Genomic DNA, 12,503 nt, shown 5'->3' with positions numbered 1-12,503 from the left:
CAGCGTTCTGCACCAGTTGGAGGCGATGCAGACAGGAACGATCTAAACCAGCATAAAGGGAGTTACAGTAGTCCAGCCGTGAAGTAATAAAAGCATGGACCACCCTTTCTAGATCGTTCCTGGACAGGTAGGACTTGACTTTAGCTAAAATACGTAGATGATAAAAAGATCCCTTGACTACGGAGCTGATTTGTTTATCAAATTTAAAAGCACTGTCAAAAGTAACACCGAGGCTCTTAATGGAGGAAGTACATTCGGAAGTTAGGGGTCCCATAAAATCAAGGGAAAGGTTGGGGTCTTTAGGAAGCCCAAACACAAGGACTTCATTTAAGGTGATAGGAAATATAAATAACTGCAACTTGAATCTCTGACCCAGAGTTCAAGCTCACTGCTGTAATATATCCTGTAATATATATATATCATAATAATCTGACAATACTATAATATTGGCCATATTATATTTACATTACCACAGTGAGATGACTTTAGTCTCATGAACAACATCAGCTAATTGTTATTTACTAACTAATCTTAAATGAGTGTTCAGCACAGAAATGAAGCCCAACAATCATGTTTTACAGTCCTGTGGTCTCAGCCTCAGATACTCAACTAATCAAAGTGATGTCATGACAAAAATGAATGACCAACAAAACATTTTTCTCCTTCATTTCTGTCAAACAAAGCCGTATGACACGTTTCTCGCGGTTAGTATCATGGTTGCTAGGCAACCTGAACAGCACGACGAAGGCTAGACCGTCCCATTTCACAAGCCTCTCACTTCCGCACTTCTCGTACTTATAGTACGCACCGTACGTAGTACGCGTAGTGCGCGTACTTCGAGCGTGCAGACCCTGAATTGGGACACAGCCTAGTGGTGCCGAGCTGGCGCACCGAGTAGTTCCTGTTACCTGCTGTGTGTCTGTTTTTACAGGTAAGCTGGGTTCCAAATAATACATATGTGATAGACAACAGTAGCAATCGAAAAGCTAGAGAGCCAATTCACGAGTTTAAGGGTTGATAACGATGAATCACCACCAGCTGTTGCTAAAAGCACCTTTATGATCTGAGCATGCGCAGAATGATCCACAGCGCTCCTTTGATCCTTTGATCTTCTCGAACGATCATTGTTATGTCACGGTGACATCACATTCTCTGCCACACCCACCAAGTCCTTAAATAGAGGAGGTCGTTTAACAGTTTACATCAGAAGGAGCCAGTTGTTTTAGACAAAGCTGACCTTTGCATTGAAATCATTCAGAGATTTAACTTTTTTGAGCTTTAAACCTTCAAAGAAATGTCACAGGGAACGTCGAATAATCCATCTGGAAGCAGAGATCAGTCAGATCCAGTGCAGCGTACGGCAGTTGAAATTCTACATATTGTTGTTGATCAAAACTTAGACATCGCTGAATTTAACACACGCCTCAGGGAAGAAAACAGACATCACAGGCAAGAGAGCATTCAACTCAATCGAGAAAACGCACAACTCACTCGAGAAAACATACGACTCAGTGAAGAAAACGCTCAACTCAGTCAAGAAAACGCACAACTCAGTCAAGAAAACGCACAACTCGGGCAAGCAGACGCACAATTGAGGCAAGAGATCGCAGAACTCAGACAAACTGTGGAAAATCTTCAGCGCCCAGCAGTACATGAACAACAGACAACAGAAAGAGAATCCCTTGGTTCGTGGGGTCTAAACCTACTTAAAGTAGGTTTAACTGTTGCCGGATGTGTCATTGCTCTTCCTGCAGCTTTCTGGGTCGCCTCTAAGATTTTCGGCTGAAGCGAATGTCCCGCTCTGTGGGCTCATGATTATTATCGTGACGCTCTGTGGGGTCATGATTATTATCATGACCCCACAGAGCGTCATGATAATAATCATGACGCTCTGTGGGGTCATGATTATTATCATGACCCCACAGAGCGGGGATCGCTTGCGTGTGCTTGCATGCACACGTCCCATCGACAATTGTGGATTGTGGTCCACATCCACAATTACAGCTCTACTGTAATTGTGGATGTGGACCAGTTACCCTTTAAAAACAGTAATGATCTTTTCCAGCCACAGTCCACCTTCATCCTGGCGTTGTTCCCGCTGGTGCAGGGTCCGCTCCTCAGCAAAGGTTTCTCCGTTTGGTTCTGTCCAAGGCGTCCTCAGGTGACGCGTTGATGGTCTTAATGTCTTCCTTGATTTTGTCCATCCACCGTTTTTTCGGTCTGCCTCGAGGCCGGCGTCCGTCTGGGTCGATCCTTAATAGTCGTTTTTGCTGAGTTCTCATCGCTTCGAATCACGTGTCCATACCACCTCAGGCGGGATTCGAGCATCTTTTGAACTCGAGCCACAGTCCACCGACCTGTCATAAATACGCTGTGCTCTCCTTTATGTTTGATTTTATTTTGCCCCTCACCTCCCAACCAGTCATGGCAGAAGACCGCCCCTCCCTGAGCCTGGTTCTGCCAGAGGTTTCTTCCTGTTAAAAGGGAGTTTTTCCTCTCCACCGTTGCCAGAGTGCTTGCTCATAGGGGATCATTTGATTGTTGGGGTTGAATTTTTGGATTTCATTTCATTGGCTTGAACTGAAAAACCTAAAAATTCAGCTGAGGGGTTCACATAGTGGAGAGCACTACATTTGTTAACTGCACTTTTTTTATTTGTAGATTTTGTAGTTCTTCCTACTACAAAAACTACAAATGAAAACAAGGCAGTTAGCAGCAAATGAAAATAAATAAAACACATTAAAAAAAAATCTGCTACTGCTCTGTGTGTTTACTTCAGTGTATGTTTTTGTGTTAGACGATTATAGATTGTCCAAAATGTCCTACACCTTGATGTTGGTGGGGTTCCAGAGGCACCAGCAGCTTCAAATATGTGTTTGCTGCTTTGTAATGGCCTTTTAGCAGCTGCTCTCTTAATGGGATGTATTTGTCCTGCAGAAACCTTCCTCGTTGTGCCTTTATCTGCACGAACCCGTGTGTGCTCTGACTCAGCCACAGATCTCCTAACGTCGCGGTGATCGCGATTAAGTTTTCATGAAATATCTCAGGTTTTCACTACGTGTCCAAGGCATTTAGCTATTTCACACTTTTCAGCAGCAGAGAGATCCTTTTATTTTTCCATATTGTTAACTGTCAGTTTGTTCATTTCCTCAGTGTTCTTTAGTGTTAAAGTGTTAGAGTGAAGCACAGCCGTTTCTAAAGTGTCTGCAGGCACTGACGTGTCCACAGACACACACTGATGGCTCAGCTTTCCAGCCAAATGGCCTCGTTAATAAAGAACTGACCTGCCTAATGTACTGCAAAGCACATGCACATATAATTCAGGATCACTGTAACCTCAGTGGCTTTTAATAAACTTTATTTTGGAGTTTCATATTTTGATTTAGATTTTTCTAGCCATTCACATTTATTTAATGTGATAAATTAAGTTTTGGGCTTGTGTGGCACTATGGTATAGATGAGTACATGAAAATTGCAGCCTCCCATTTTATTTTTATGCTTCAAGTCACTTTCTTTTGGGGAAAACTACCGTTAATGTCTGTAATATAAGTTCCGCCAGCAGAGGGCGCTCGGTGTCTTACGCATCAGTAGCCAACACCTCGCTAGAAGAAGAGTGGTGCCGAGCTGGCGCACAGAGTAGTTCCTGTTACCTGCTGTGTGTCTGTTTTTACAGGTAAGCTGGGTTGCAAATAATACATATGTGATAGACAACAGTAGCAATCGAAACGTAAAAGCTAGAGAGCCAATTCACGAGTTTAAGGGTTGATAACGATGAATCACCACCAGCTGTTGCTAAAAGCACCTTTGTTAGATAGCAAAGTATTTACAAATAATTATCCCGTTCATTGATCTGAGCATGCGCAGAATGATCCACAACGCTCCTTTGATCCTTTGATCTTCTCGAACGATCATTGTGACGTCACGGTGACATCACATTCTCTGCCACACCCACCAAGTCCTTAAATAGAGGAGGTCCTTTAACAGTTTACATCAGAAGGAGCCAGTTGTTTTAGACAAAGCTGACCTTTGCATTGAAATCATTCAGAGATTTAACTTTTTGACACTTTTGAGCTTTAAACCTTCAAAGAAATGTCACAGGGAACGTCGAATAATCCATCTGGAAGCAGAGATCAGTCAGACCCAGTGCAGCAAACGGCAGTTGAAATTCTACATCATGTTGTTGGTCAAAACTTAGACATCGCTGAATTTAACACACGCCTCAGGGAAGAAAACAGACATCACAGGCAAGAGAGCATTCAACTCAATCGAGAAAACGCACAACTCACTCGAGAAAACACACAACTCAATCGAGAAAACACACAACTCAATCGAGAAAACATAGAACTTGGGCAAGTGATCACACGACTCAGGCAACAGAACGAAGAACTCAGGCAAGAGAACAGACGACTCTGTGAAGAGATCAGACAACTCAGGGAAAGGAACGAAGTACTCACAAATGATGTCGGATGGTTCATTGTTCTTTGTGCAGCTGCTTTCTGGTTGGCCTCTAGGTTTTTCGGCTGAAGCGAATGTCCCGCTCTGTGGGCTCATGATTATTATCGTGACGCTCTGTGGGGTCATGATTATTATCATGACCCCACAGAGCGTCATGATTATTATCATGACCCCACAGAGCGGGGATCGCTTGCGTGTGCTTGCATGCACACGTCCCATCGACAATTGTGGATTGTGGTCCACATCCACAATTACAGCTCTACTGTAATTGTGGATGTGGACCAGTTACCCTTTAAAAACAGTAATGATCTTTTCCAGCCACAGTCCACCTTCATCCTGGCGTTGTTCCCGCTGGTGCAGGGTCCGCTCCTCAGCAAAGGTTTCTCCGTTTGGTTCTGTCCAAGGCGTCCTCAGGTGACGCGTTGATGGTCTTAATGTCTTCCTTGATTTTGTCCATCCACCGTTTTTTCGGTCTGCCTCGAGGCCGGCGTCCGTCTGGGTCGATCCTTAATAGTCGTTTTTGCTGAGTTCTCATCGCTTCGAATCACGTGTCCATACCACCTCAGGCGGGATTCGAGCATCTTTTGAACTCGAGCCACAGTCCACCGACCTGTCATAAATACGCTGTGCTCTCCTTTATGTTTGATTTTATTTTGCCCCTCACCTCCCAACCAGTCATGGCAGAAGACCGCCCCTCCCTGAGCCTGGTTCTGCCAGAGGTTTCTTCCTGTTAAAAGGGAGTTTTTCCTCTCCACCGTTGCCAGAGTGCTTGCTCATAGGGGATCATTTGATTGTTGGGGTTGAATTTTTGGATTTCATTTCATTGGCTTGAACTGAAAAACCTAAAAATTCAGCTGAGGGGTTCACATAGTGGAGAGCACTACATTTGTTAACTGCACTTTTTTTATTTGTAGATTTTGTAGTTCTTCCTACTACAAAAACTACAAATGAAAACAAGGCAGTTAGCAGCAAATGAAAATAAATAAAACACATTAAAAAAAAATCTGCTACTGCTCTGTGTGTTTACTTCAGTGTATGTTTTTGTGTTGGAAGATTATAGATTGTCCTGACGTGTCCACAGACGTGTGGATTTGTGTGCTGCTGTGTTCACTTGTGTGTTTTTGTGCACTCGGGAGGACGGTACCTGTCTCGTCGTCATCTCGTAGACAAATATTTGACGACGTCTAGAAGAGAAGTCTGAGTCGCCGTCCAAACGTCTGCCTGCAGCACAACCTCCGTCTCTCAGCGCTCGGCATGCACGCTGAATAAGAGCCCTCAGGTGAACTTCTCTCACCTGCATAAACACTTTGCATCGGTTTCTCGGCTGCAGGTCCATGAAGGCACTTTTGGAGGAATGTTATGGTCTGACCTTCATCCTTCAGCTCACTCTGAACTCTCTGAGCAGCTCTCTGGCGTCTCTGTGAGGACCTGCAGGAAGACTTCTCCAGACTTTTCCTTCTGTTGATGATGTTGATGACTCCACACTGTTTATGTCCTGCTGAGCTTTGTGCTCTGGGAATGCCAGACCATGACTGATAGTGTTATTGTCTTATATCTCACGTCACGGCTTATATCTGAAGTCCTGCTGGCAGAAATGCCCTTCAGTCAGAAAGGTTGATGGTCAGGATGAACCTGGACACTTCTTTGTACACGTGTGTCGTATCTTTTGAATGATAAGTACTGATAGAGACAGACGTGAGTCACTATTTATATTTCTTGCAGCCTGTTAGCACTGTACCTCCTGCCTTTCCAAACGGCTCTTCTGTGTTTCTGTCTCATCGTTCTGCTGATGAACATTTGTCGCCCACCGTGATCTCAGCACGTCGTCCTGGTTCTGGAGAGCAGACGTGTGTTGATCTGAGTCCTGTGATTTCCAGTAGTGATTTATTCCCAAGACAAAATCAAATCGTCCTCTGCTGCCGTGTTTTTGCACATATATTGTATTTTAGATTAGAATTGAGAGAGATAGATAGATAGATAGAGATATATATCTGGTCAAAGAATATAACTAAATTTATATTTAACTTACAATAAATCACTAGTTGTTCAGTCCTAGCTGTCGTTATCAGTTACTGCCAGTTATTCCTCTGCTGCCCATGGTTTACAGTCCACATAAACAGGACTGAATCATCAGCAGAAGAAACAGAAAACAGGTCTCTTGCCACTGTTTGCTACTTTTGTAATTGCTGATAGGAATTTGTGACAGGTCGGAGGCACGGCACGACCACGACTCAGCATTCTGTGGCATTTCCCTTTTATTCTCGTTAGCTGTACACACACTGATGGCTCAGCTTTCCAGCCAAACACATACCAACAACAAACACACAACAGGCCCTAGTTCATTTAAATGAGAGTACGTTTTGCTCTAATGAGTTTGCATTCAGTATTTAAAATTCAAACTGTTAACATAAAATGTTATTGTTAATAAATTGTTATTGTTTACATGTTTTTTTTCTTGTATTGTTGATGTGTATGAAGTATATGTATATCTGTATGTTGTCCTGTCTTAGTTTGTCTTGTTTGCCAAGTTTGTCTTGTCCCGTGTTCCCACTCGTGGCCCGCACCTTGTCGTGGTGAGTGGGCTTTCAACTAAGATGGGCTGTCCTTCTGTTGTCATATGTTGAAAAGAAAGCAAAATGCTACTTTTTACTACTCGGATCAAATGTATTCATGTTTAAATACTGTGGGTAATGTAATCTAAAGAAGTAGTCAGGGTGTGGTCCTTCTCAAATTTCCTTCATCCGAGTTTTTGTGCTCGTCTGTCTGCCTCTGTTCTAGGTTCACAGGACATGCAGATGAGATGCTTCTCTTGGGTTTCATATATAAGCAACACACGTCCTGGTTTATGTCACAGTCTTTGGTAAGTTTTACAGTCCAAATTTATTGACTGGTGTTAAGGTTCAAATATTAAGGAGGGATATAGGAGGAAATCCAAATAACAACACTGGTCCGGCCGGAGTAGTCAAAACGATGATTTTAATGAACACACGCAGCGTGGGGAGATGTACACCGCATAACATCAGCTGTAGATCTCCGCCCAAAAAACTACACAGGAAAGGTTTTATAGCATCAGGGCATATTTACTGACGCCCCCTCATGCCTCAAGCAGATACAATACATGCATACGTCAAATCAAAACCACAATGACTTTTAACACAGTTTGAAAGAACATCGTCTCCGTCTCCACGGCAGGTGCATCCTGTCGCTGCCGGACGCCCGTTTATCGTCTTGGAACATCAGCAGCGGTTCTGCAGCAAACTGTTCTTTTGCAAACTCAATTTCGCAGCGACAGGCATAACATGATTAAACTTTTACCTACAAATGAGTCTATCTACTTATGTGTGTGTATGTGTCGACCTGACATGCACTCAGTTTCACCTCTCCCCTCACCAGCTAAACCTTGTAACCTTTTCCCCAGACAGAAGGCCAGCACAACTGAAACTATATGTGTAATATATTGAATAAATGTTTTAATCAAATGATACTACTTAAAACTTAATAAAAGAATATAAAAGTATAAAAGATAATAATGAATAACCTGGTTATTCAAGTAGCATCATCCAAACAACTCCTCAAAATAGCAACCAAAATGCACACTTTACAGAGGAAACAAAGACACTTTAGAAGTATACTTCCTGACTTATTCTCAGTCAACTGTTACCAAGCAAACTCAAACACAGCAGGTTGCTGAATACACTCAGGTCTCTGCTCAGCTACTATTCTTGCTGTAAGACTAACCTTCTAAGCTCCACGTCACTCACACTCTGCTTAGTTTCACTTTCACTCAAACGCCTGCACTTCCTGTCAAGACTTTCAGGCCCAGACTGTAGTCAAAGTTGAGCCTTTCTTTTATAATGCAATGTAATCTGCATATAAACATTGAAGATTATCAAAAGCATTTAAGATTATAGATTCAACTCAACAGTTTAAAGTGGTTATCACTGCTCCTGTACTAAAGGCTAATTAATTGGGTGCCAATATGTTTAAACCTCTGAATGCAATATCAATACTTGTAGATTATGTTATTAATGCCATGGTAATATGAACAATAGCAGTAAAATAATTTCTCTGATCCCAATACTGGTTACTTTTTAATGTTAGATTTAACTAAATATAAAGCGTTTTAAGATAAAGGACAAGTTAAGTCTTGTTTTGTGCAGGGCTGATCAAATTTTGTCAGTACCATACTAATTAATCTAAGCCTCTGGACTTCTTTCAGTTTCTTGAAGATGTTTCACCTCTCCCACATGGCTTATAAGTCTGGGACTCTCCACCATTTGATCTTAGAACTGAAGAAGCTTCTCGGACGAGACGTGAAACGTCTTCAAGACACTTAAAGAAGTCCAGATGCTTTTCTTTCCAAGCTCCTTAGACTACGATGACCTGGTGGACTGAGAAACTTCACAGACACACTAATTCCTCCTTGCCAATTATCAGCTTAATAGAATTGTGTAACAAAATGTGCTGAATGTCATATAATTAACAAGAAAGCAGAGAAACTAAGGACTTATGGTTTGAGGCATAAACTTCTTAACAAACTGATTTTAATTATTCTCTCCTCTGTTTGTGATTTTTAGGAGCCGTCTTCAGATTGAGACCTCAGTGGCAGTCAATGACATGATGGACATGCCATCTATTTGAAATGCTGATTTATTTTTTTAAATATATTTGGCACGCAGACTGGGGGGAGCCAGGATCAAACCACCAACCTTCCAGTCAGAAGATGACCAGCTGCACTTCCTGAGCTACAGCCACCCCAAATTAACAATATAAGTCTTTCTTTAGTAATTAATCAAATAACAATGAATTTCACAAATTCCTCCTTTTTTTGTTAACACACCAAAAACTCACAATTAATAAAAAGCAGTTATATGTGAGTAATGCGCAGGTGCTCATCACATCCATGAACATGCTTGGACTTCTGTGCCGCTCCTCTCCACCTGTACTGAAATTCACCTGCCCTGCTTCAGGTGTCTCAGTGCAGCAGCTCCACCTACTGGTCAGAGCAGTGAATCTCAGTGTAAGTGTTACTGAACAGGACATCAGCCTCCTCCTCCTCCTCCTCCTCATCACCTACTTCTTCTTCTTTGTTTTAATTTCAAGCCATTCCCTGGTAAAATCTTCTGACCCGTGATCTCCTCTCACTTTCCACAGGCACACCTGATTGGCCAGCCTCTACGCCTCTCCGAGTCATGTGACTGGATCACGTGAAGAAGCGTCTCTGTTTCCGTGACATCAGTTCAGTGGTGTTCTGTGTATGTTTGATATCTCTGCCTGGACGTCCAGCCAACTGCTCCGACCCTCGCTGGACCGGATCCTGGTCCCGTTGGGTTTTGCTGGTTCTGGCCGGTCCCGTTGGCCAACAGGTGCTGCTGGGATGCAAGTGGGCAGAGCTCACAGTGACGTACCTGCAGGGACGACTAGGTGACCTCTGACCTCTTTCAGAAGGACGGGCTCAGCTCCGGATGACATCACACCGTTACCTGGATGCATCTCAGCTTCACCTGAAATAAAGAGAACACTGGATGAAGGAGTGCCGGCCAATCAGAGGGCAGTATTCAGACTGCTTCCTTGTACTGACTGAGTGACAGGCTCCTCCTCCTCAGTGTGTGTGTGTGTAAATACTGTACAGAGGAATTATTTTAAAGAGCCTGTTGGATGATGTTGGATTTCCTATTCTTCTTTTTGTCTGGTAGTCTCTGTCTCTGTTTTTCTACTGTTGTTGATCTGATATTAAACCTGTAGCTGGTGGAGCAGCGCTCGAGCTCAGTGTCAGGCACGTGCAGAGGGGGGGGCGGAAGGGGCTTGAGCACCCGCCCCTTTCCTGATGGGTGCCCAAAGTGCCCTTTTGTTGAGGCAATTGTTATTTTTTAATTTTTAATTATTTGTTTTATATGTGTGTGTGCGTGCGGAGTCCTGTCTGTGCCTCTCAACAATAATATTTAACTATTAGTCACAGTTTTGCTAAATAAAAGGATCTGGCTTGCATCAGTCACATGATCACATTTAACCAATGATCGCCCTTGACGGCAGAACGCGCTGGTTACGAGCCGGGAACGAGCTCACAAAGAGCACGTGCATTTTTTGCGGTCCGGAGCTGTAGGAGAAACACAAGTTAACTCAGAGACACAGACTGATGCGACACAACCAGTAAGTAGGTGTACAGCGTACACTGTAGTGTGTAGCACACAGGAGTATTGGCTTATTACGTACACGTTGGTAAGCTGTCTTGTTGCAACTGACGAACTGAAACAAACGAGCGTGCTGTGTGTGCAACAGCGCGACAAACATTACCTGTCCTTTTATTAACTGCACAAGTAGTGCTGGTCACAGCTGCTGGCTACCTGTGTAAGGCTGTCATGGGTCTGTAGCTCTGTCACCGTTTTAGGGAACATATTTAGTTTTAAAGTAAGTTTCCGGGCTTTTCCTGCCTTTCTGGAGGGATTATATTTCACTTAAAACGATCTAATATGCATGTCCACATAATAATGATTATAATTATAATATTTCAAAAACACGCTGTATTTTAAAGAACATACATTAAGAAACAGATTATATTAGATTTATATTTTAAATAAGACAAAATGCTGATTTTACAGCAGCAAAATTATTGTATCTCTACAGTTTAAAAATGTAATAAGCTTTCTCCCTGCACAGAGTGGATAGTGAAACAAATGGAATCATCATAAATACGTTATTTCATATTTATTACTTTTTTCCCCTCATTGCTTTATTATTGTAGCTCTAGTAATAAATAATAAGGGAAGGATTCTGGATCAGCACCATGATGGAAACTTGTGCCCACAGTATACACAGTATTCTGAAGAAGGTCTAAAATGTCACTGTGTGTGCATGTGTGTGTTTTATGTATATGGATTTTTAAATGATTACTCATGATATAACATTGTCCAGACATGGCTGGTAAGGACATGAGGAGGAAACAGTAGGAGCTGTGTGAGGCTACTAAAGGTAGTGGATCCCTCAGCAGCTGGATTACAAAGAGCACAGGTAACATTAACACATGTACCAGTTGTTGGAGAGGTATTCCAGTATAAACAAAAAGAATAAGCACAACTGAAATGTTTTGCTTCTATAACATTTTTCTGTCATCATTTTATTATAGATTAAGTGTAAGAGTTGTTAAGTGTGGATAATTAAATAATAGTTTATTGCAATAGCAAGTTGTGTCTTGTTCTCAGATGGACAGCAAGTGGAGAGTGATTACAAACTGGACTGGTCATGCAACAAGCAGCACCTGTATGAAAAAGGCCAAAGCCGACTGTACTTCCTCAGGAGGCTGAGGTCTTTCAACATCTGCAGGAAGCTCCTGAGGATGTTTTACCAGTCAGTGGTCGCAGGAGTCCTTTTCTATGGCGTGGTGTGCTGGGGGAGCAGCACAGCAAAGAAGGACTCATCCAGGCTGGAGAAACTAATCGGGAAGGCGGGCTCTGTGGTCGGCATGAAGCTGGACACTCTGGTGACAGTGGCAGAGAAGAGGACCTTAAAGAAACTGATGGACATTATGAACAATGCCGGGCATCCTCTGCACACGGTCGTAAACAATCAGAGGAGCCTATTCAGCGACAGGCTGCTTCTCCCAAAGTCAAAAACCAACAGACTTAAAAGCTCCTTTGTCCCACACGCCATCAGACTGTTTAACTCCTCACTGGAGGGGAGAGGGAGGAGAAACAGGGGGACAAGGGAGGGCGGGAACAACTGAGCTGTAGGTGCTTCTCTACACTGTGCAATATTTGCAATATTTGTTTTTTGTTTTTGTTTTGTCTTTTTTCTTATATTTGACTGTGCAATAACCACTGTGCAATATACTCACTCAAATGAGCAATCCTATTTATCCATATTGTATATTCTGTATCTATATATGTGTATGTATGGTGTATTTATGCTTGTATCCTTACTCTCATTCCCCTTAATGTATCTGTAACATGCAACTTCTTTCGGTGCTTTGCTACTGGAAACTGAATTTCCCGGAGGAACCCACCCGAGGGATTAATAAAGTTTCATCTAATCTAATCTAATCTAATATATGA

Source organism: Perissodus microlepis, chromosome 17 (genome assembly GCF_051167445.1).
Source record: "Perissodus microlepis isolate ML-2025 ecotype Zambia chromosome 17, ASM5116744v1, whole genome shotgun sequence".
Taxonomy (NCBI): Eukaryota; Metazoa; Chordata; class Actinopteri; order Cichliformes; family Cichlidae; genus Perissodus; species Perissodus microlepis.
Note: the sequence above shows the minus strand (reverse complement) of the source record.